This window comes from Pyxicephalus adspersus, chromosome 4 (genome assembly GCF_032062135.1).
Source record: "Pyxicephalus adspersus chromosome 4, UCB_Pads_2.0, whole genome shotgun sequence".
NCBI lineage: Eukaryota > Metazoa > Chordata > Amphibia > Anura > Pyxicephalidae > Pyxicephalus > Pyxicephalus adspersus.
In genome coordinates, this window is record NC_092861.1 from 113,233,863 (window position 1) to 113,242,797 (window position 8,935).

Consider the following 8,935-nt stretch of genomic DNA (forward strand, 5'->3'; position numbering starts at 1 on the left):
GTACTCTTTTTGTCCCGTTTACTGCAGGCAAGCCTGATCTCTTGCCTGCACAGTGCAAGATCGGATGACATAGGCAGAAGCCAGAATAAAAAGAAAGAAGATTGCGTCACCCAGCGCTTTCTCTGTGCCGGAACAAAGATATGCAACAGGGTGGCTCAGGACCTGATCCAGGAAAGCTCCGGAGGGATCGAGGGATCTGTGGAAGTAAAGGGTTTTTTTAGGTAAGTTCCACTTTAAATCACCTTTCTGTTGCTCAGATTGAACTTCAACATCTCATATTACCAGTGTCCACATGCCTAAATGCATTAAGGCTCTGACATGTGATTGGCTGTTTAGATTTCTGCATTAAAGGTGAACAGGTGTACTTATTAAAGTGGCAGTGAGTGTATGTCATCTAATTGAACTGGGTGCCTTTATACAATTATTTTAATTTACTTATTTGATATTTATTGTCATTTATATGCACAGGCAGCATGGTGGCTCTGAAGTTAGCTCTCTGGCCTTTGCAACGCTAGGTCCCAGGTTTGAATCTCGGCCCAGGGACTAGCTGCATGGAGTTTGCAGGTTTTCACCATGTTTGTGTGGGTTTCCTCCCACATCCTGAAAACATGCATTTAGGTTATTTGGCTTCCCCCCAAAATCAACCTTAGACTATATTCATGACATAATATTATGGTAGAGACATTAGATTGTGAGCCCCTTTGAGGGACAGTTAGTGACATGAATATGGACTTTGTACAGCGCTGCGTAATATGTTGGCCCCATAAAAATAAAATCATTTACATTTTTTTTTATTTTATGTTTCAACAATTCACTGGCCTGCCTGTCCCCTGAAGCTGTTGATCCCCCTTCATTCCCACATAGGCAGGAAGTAATAAGTAATACAGGAAGGTTTTGTGTAATAGCAATTACAGTACTTACCTGTTCGAGCGCCTGCAGTTTTGATTAATGCACAGGTATGTACAGCATAATTAACCATTTTGCCTATCTTACTTGCCCTTACTTGCTTCTCTAAATCATCATCTGTCTGTCTGTTCACCTTTACTTGGTTTTCTGGATTTTGACTCATCTTTACTGGCTGTGTCAGATGATGTAACTTTCCATGCGTATGGGTGCTACTTCATCCTGGAAAAAAATCGTGCCAAGACATGCACAAGCAGATTGGTGTATAGGAGTAAAACAAAGCATTCAAACAGGCAGGTAGAAAGAAGTTTGACAGAGAACACTTCATCATTTTTTCTGTCACAATAAAAAATGCCTGCCTTCTGTGAAGCAAAATTTCATTCTACTTGACTAGGGTAGTGCGGATGCCTTGCCCTTGCTCCTTTTCTATGTTCCCCCCTTTATCCCCATTTCCATAAAACCTTAATTCTCACTAATGCACCAGCACCCCACCCCCCTTATTATCACCCCCCTTTGCTTGCCAACCTACTTTACCTCCTCCCTTCCTTCATATCAACACACAACACTTTTTGGACTTAAAATTGGCTGGCAAGCAGCCGTTTATTTATACAAATTAAATAACATAATTAAATAACATACTTTTGTAACATTAATAACCATAAACAATTAACCTTTAATAATATTATTTACATAACCATAAATACCATAAATAACATAATATAAACATAACACCTGTAACATTTATAAATAACTATATATAACTATATATATAACCATAAAATAACTTCAATTATGAACCTTTCCATAACCCCCACATTTTCTAAATTAACCTTTTATTAACTTGTATATCTTCAGGCTGCAGGTCTTGGAAGGTAAAGCCCGCCTCCAGTTGCAATAGTTGCAACCCACCATGAACCGCGCTATGGCCCCTGGGCCCCCACCACAACCAATTTAAAGGGGCACTCCACCACCCGGGATCCCCCTTCACCCCCGACTTACCACCGGGCACTTACCTTCCCCCCAGACCCCAACCGCCCAACTTATTCACCTAAATTCAGGGAGGGTGGGTGGGAATTTTTTTCTTGTAAAAATGTGACTATTTCCATCACAGCTCCCCCTTCTATCTGTCCCCTTACTCCACCCCACGTTTCTCCCTTACCAAACCACTTTCGCTCTTCCTTGTGCATCTTTTAAATCTTTAACCCTTACTCCACCTACTCTTTAACCACCATTCCCCCCCTTCTTTTCTCGCTGGGCAGCCCCTTACACTCCTGTCATGAAGGCCCTGCTCCTATTCTGCTATGGGCCTTTCTTTATTGATGTACCCTATAAAAATGGTCTAAAAAGAAGAACCCAGGTGATGTGGTGATCAGGAGAAAGGTGAGATTATTAAAGCTCTCCAAGACTGCAAAGGATACACTTTCCATAGTGAAGCTGGGTGATCCAGCAATCCTGGAATGGATTTCTTCAAAGTCATTTGGCAGCAAATGTTTTGAATCCTGGACCAGATCCATTCCAGGTTTGCTGGATCATCCAGCTTCACTGATGAAAATATATTCTCTCCAATTTTAATAAATCAGGCCCTTTGTATTCTACTTTGTGAATTACCATGCATGACAAGTCCATCCCCTGGAATCAGGCCTCTTTTTCTTTTGACTGCTAAACAGGCAGAGAATAAAGACAGTCTTTATGTAAAATTTATAGAACTCGTGTACCTTATAAACATCTAGTATAATGGGAACTAGCACTTTAAATAGTTTTGGGTGGCTAACATGATTACTTATTCATGAGAATTTACCTGAACACTGTCCACCCCCGACGCCACTATGTCCCTGGACACTGGAACTGATGTTTACAGACAGTGTCTAATTAGTCTGATTGGCCAGGTACACGTATGTCTGCTCAAAAAAATGGACTATTTCTACATCAGCGTTTTTCCATGTATGCGTACTGTTAACCCTATCACTGTAAAACCTTTTTTTGTTTCATTGTTTACACACACATCCTCTGCCTTTGCAGATAGCATGTCTAGGTCTCTCTACTGGATGTAAATTAAACTCTACCATTAGTAAACATTTTGCTTTTGTGTTTGTGTCCATAAATATTTGCCTACACTATCTACGCAAGTGTTTCTGGGAATAAGCTGTGTGATCACAACTTTCATTTGTGCAAACACTTGCTATTGTGTCTCCACACCTAATCATTTGCATATTGGCATTGGGAAATGAGCTATGTTATCTTAGAACTGATAAACAGTATATAAAGTTTATTTGGATTTGAAAGTTATATTTCAGTTTATAGGAAAGGTTCTAATTGCCACTTAGGATGGAAACTTGAGGGTACCATCAGTAAACCCTTTGTTTTTGTGTCCTTGTATTTACTCTTTGTCTCAATATATTATTATAAAGTATGAGCCTTTGCCAGTGGTTCTGGAAAATGTGGACTTAGCAATAATATAACACTGGGGAAGGCATTTTTTTATTGAGTTAGATCTTAGACTTGTTTATTACTAATGTTTTGGTGGTGATTCCTGAAATGACCCCAGTTTTTTGCTATCACATCCAGTTTTTATGATACAGGGTACCCTCCATGTCAAAAAACATACAAAATTTACATACAATGAAAAATTAATGAAAAAATTATTTGTATGTACTGTTTATTTACATTTCTTTTGTTCATACAAAGGATTTATTGTTACTCTATGACATTTTTTTTACAGTAAAACATTTGAAAATTATTCAGGTAAGTGGTAATGTTAAAAATTTACGTTTATAGCTTTTCCTGGAGTGTTCAGTGTTAGGACAATCCCGTCGGATGCTCCAACAATAGTCAGCCATCATATGTATATCCCATCTACCCTGATACCGTCCTTTCATGACCTTCAAATCTTGCTGGAATCGTTCACCTTGCTCATCACTGACTGCACCAATTTTTTCTTGGAAGTTAGAAGGATGGCTATGCAGAAAATGTACCTTGATGCTCATATTGCAACCAAGCATTTTGCAGCTCTCCAAGAGTTTCTGGACAATTTCTGTATAATTATTTGCTTGTGTGTTTACAAGAAAGTCCTTGACAATGGCTTTGATCGATAACCGAGCACTCTTTTCTACTTCTGACCTTGTTCTGATAAAATGTTCATCTTTGATGAGCTGCCGAATCTGTGGATCATCAAACACACCGGCCTTTACTTTTTCAAATGACAGGCTAGAAAATGCCAAAATGAACTACTTGAAACAGTCTCCTTCAGTTGGCAAAGCTTTAACAAACTGCTTTATCAGACCCAGTGTCTCATGTAGAATGTTTGGATCACCTGGTTTTAGGGCAGATCTTGGAGGCCAATTTGGAGGCCAATTCCTTTCCACCCAATGCCTCTCACAAGCTCTGCTGTCCCACATGCACAGATAACAGGGAAACTTGGTGTATCCGCGTTGCTGACCAAAAAGGAAGCATATCATTTTAAGGTCAACACATATGACCCAATTGTGTTGGTGATATTGCAACAACTCAATGACTCTGCTTTGAGCTATCGATGAATAGTCGCCATTCAGTTGAATTATAGAGTGGAATTCCCAATTTCTTTATTAAACCAGGTATGTAATGGCAATACGCAAAGCCACTGTCAGTTCTAAAGTACTGCAGGAGTGCAATTTCTCTGGTTCAAAGTACAATACCTTTGTTCCTTTTTCAAGTAAGTTATTCTCACGCAGTCTTGATGCAAGGAGTTCTGAAGCCTTCCCAAATCACGTGCCAAATCACTAAACTCATGCTGATCAAATCCCTTACGAACAGAGTACTCTTCAATTTTAAACTCTTAATCATCGTTGTCACCTAGTTCATCACCACAATCATGTTCTTCAAGAATGGGTAGTGTAACGAAAACCGGCACTGGGATTTCATCTGAATAAGCCACTGGGCGTATAGCTGATGGTAGACTAGGATACTCTATGTTACATTTATTTTTCTTGTTATATCCTGAAGTTTTTACTATACAAAAGTAAAAGTCACTGAAATGATCTCCTGGCTCTCGCCAAACCATAGGTATACCAAATGGCATCTTATAATGTGTTCCCTTTGTCCACATCCGTAAACCCTCAAAATACAGGACACCTTATGAGGGGCCCAAGACTTATCTTGATCACCAAGATTTCCTTTGAACTATGCCAAATAGGCTTGTTCTACAAATGTGCTGATGTTCACCCTTTGACTGAGAATAGTGAAACTGCCACAGATATAACAAAGTGAATCAGGGTTGTTTAGGTACTTGAGACGAGAAACAGCAGAGCCAGACATGATCTGAAAGAAAGGAAATACGTGTGTAAGTAGAAAAATAAATTTTGCTTATTTACTATGTAGAGCAGCGCACAACCTCTGACTACACTGTCTTGCGTGTAGATGAATAGCCTATACAAATCCACACTACAGTAATCACATTAGTATAAGCGGTGGAGAAAAAACCTGATGTGATAGAAGAAAACTAATTGCACTTTCAGAATCAGCATACCTATTTTGGTGCAAAGAAGCTTAAAAATTTAGGTCAACAAAATATTTGTTCAAAATTGTTGCCCAGTGTAATCTTAATTTTTGTGGTTTGTTAAACAATGTATAGCAACTAGTTGGATCTGAAAGTCATATACAAGCTAAGGCTACGTGCACATGCTTGATTATTATCAAGGATTTTTGGGGGAGGAGAGAACCAGCAAGCAGCAACCCACTGTGCTCTTCTCCCTTCACTTCCATTGCAGTTGTTTATGGATCTGCCAGGACAGATCCATGAACAACGTCAGACAGCCTCTTTACACATATCAGATTCTCGTCCATATTGAGCCCGACAGGTTGTATTGACCGAGAACCATCTGACGCGTGTAAATAGCCTTATAGGAAATGTTTCACTATCATAGGCTTCAAGTCACTTGTCAAACACACTGCATATGCTTACTTATGTCTAGGGAACAGGTAAAATAGACTTTTATTTCTTACAATGCAACTAGTGCTCTTCTACTTCCCTTCTCTTCTCCCTTGATGCTGAGTTGTGGGTATGGTTCTCTGTGTCCTCATTTACAATGCAAAGCTAAGTGCACCCTAAGTGAAAATATGCTATATATATTTTAGGAGCTTCTTGATTCCTTAACTGTGCCTGCTACACTAACAGCACACTGAGAGATCCCCTAAATATTGCATGTATGTACCTGCGGTACAAAAATCTTTCTTAATTCTGTGGATCTGTGCATTCTGCTAATCGATTATTCCCTATCCAATCGCCAGACTGCTAGTTATGATATAAGGAGGCAAAAGTCTGCACCTTTACCATGATTTCCACCTCTATACAAACCAGAAAAAGCACTCTAAGGGGGGTCTATATATAAAGTAGGCAATGTGAGTTGCTTAAAACAGTTCCAGTAGCAGAATCTTCCTGGTCCATGTGTTTCAAAGAAAATGCCTCTCCATCAGGGAATGTTGCAGTGAATATCAGGTTCACTGTTTTACAAATAGACCCCTAAGTAAATGATGAGGAAGCATTGAACTATAGGAAACATAGAGAACCTTGCCCTCTGCTCTGCTATTTAGTTCCAGCTTCCACAGTTCATGTCCTGAGTTCAGGTAAATGGACATACCATCTACTTTATTTGAACAGTGTAACTAGTGTATTGATTTTGAGTGACTACCTGTGCAGGAAAAAAATTTGCACAGTTTACATACTGTACGTACACAAATATAGCAACATTGGCCATGAACTGCATGGGTGGAAAGAGGAATCAGACAACAGCAGGAGGAATCTGTTACAGCAACAGGAGAAATGTTTGGAGAAATTCTGCGCTGTATTACGTGTTTTGTATCACTGTGATATGAAGTAATTTCCTACTGCAAGTAGTGCTACACTTCATTCGTCCTATGAATTTTCAATCACGGACTGACAACCTGACCATACAGAATATAGTGTACAATGTGCTTATCATGGAGCTGAGACAATCATAAATAAGTTGTAGCATAAAAACACTGTCTTTATTTGCTGTGGCTGCTGCATAATTCTACATTACATTCCTAAATACAGTCAATTTGAATGCAAAATAAAATTCTTTTGTATATTCTGCATGGTAAACCTGTCCTTAGTTTTAGTTAATCCCATGACCTTTTTGCATTAAAACATTTACCAAAACACATAAACTGCTTTAGGCTAAACAATCACAATAACATTTATACAGTATAATGTGTAAAAGGGTGAACTCATTCTCCCTAACTTCCTGCTCTCTTCAGATGGCTCTTTATTTGAACACAAATTAAATAGCTTTTGCTATGCTTTTCTCTCTAAAGCCCAACTAAACCCAAAAAAATGACTAAAGCAATCATGTTATTTAGTGTAAATGGTAATGTAATTATCTGTGGAATTGAACTTTCAATTGTCCATTGTGTATTGGGGCATTACCACTGCTGTACACCTATCCACATAACCCTGACTTGTCATGCTGTTTAGCTGTATTTAGATCTTACAATTTTTCACCACTGGATTCTTTACAAACCCTTTCCCATCTTGTAGACATATGGTTTTCGTTGTAACACAGGGATGCTGGGAAATGTAGTATGGTATCTATTGCTACTATCATCTAAATTCAGAGATGAAGGAAAATGTGGCCTTTAAAGCCAATATTGAGCCTGATGTATTAAAGCTCTCCAGGACTGGAGAAGATAGACTATCATGGGAGAACCTGGGTGATCCAGCCAACCTGGAATTGATTTTTTAAAATAATTTGTTGTTAGTTGACAAATGTTTTCAATCGTGGACTTGATCTATTCCAGATTTGTTGGTTTACCCATGATAATCTATCTTCTCCAGTCTTGGAGAGCTTTAATAAATCAGGCCCATTGTGCCCACTACATTGCTTCTATACATTGTTTATATTCTCTTATTACCTGATTGCTATTGGAGATCAATAGTTCAGTTATGGGTTTAGTTAGGCTTAACAAATTCATAGTGCTTTGTGAAATTTCTGTCATTGTTTTACAATGTGTACCATCCTTTCTCAGCAATGAATCCTTGAAATGATTTTCTGGTTTACAGTACCCCCTGCTAAAACCAATTCATGGTGGGATAGTGGTAAATATGTTTCCTACATTGATGGGTAGTTATAAGAATACCCCCACTTACAACTAAAAAGTGATTGGTCACATGTGGTATTAAATGCTCTAGAAACAAGTCACAAATCAGGGCTCTCTGGAGACTAGCTTCATGTTTATTGGGAAAGGAGGAATCAACGGTTCTTTATGTGGTAACACACATGTACTACGATAAACTGTCTGCTGAGCCGATGAACAAAATTTTGGAAATACTTAAGATATCCATAGCAACATCATAATTTCAACATCTCCACCATTAGACCCAAGGATGATCATGGCCTTAAAGTTTTAATATAATATATCCCCCCCAGCATGGGTTGGTGGATAACTGTGCCCCCCCTCCCTATTAAATCGGGCTTCCAGATTTCCCATAAGCTCCTCACTCTCAGACCCCCCACCACACCGGGCCATGTTGTAGAGAAGATGCGCTCTCCCTTCTCCAGGGATGGCCCTTGCCACAGTTGGGAGCAGGCGAGTGTGATTTCTCCGAAAGGGAGAGGGCTACACACATTTTGGCCCTTTCTTTTTGGGAAAACCAAATTCCTAAAGGCCTTTTATAGATAGAAGAGGAGGAACACAGGGTTGGTGCCCAATTTCCTGTCCAGGCCTATTAAGGGGTCTGCCTTTAAAAACAAGGGGAACCCATGCCCTTTTCCTGGATAAAAAAGACTATAGCCATGCAGCACTTTTACCTGAAAAATTGGTGGATTGTTTCATTTTTTTGGATAGTCTCTAGGTTAAGGACATCTGACATACGGACGACTCCTAGATACGAACTGGGCTTCCCTGCTCGCTCCTGTGCAGGATGGAGGCTTGGAGGGGGGAGGGGGCAGTTTGCATGACTTGCAGAAGAAATCTTTTGCTGAGGTTTTGGTGATCTTAAGAGCTGAGCTGATCTGTAATATCCTGTAACTCTTTAATT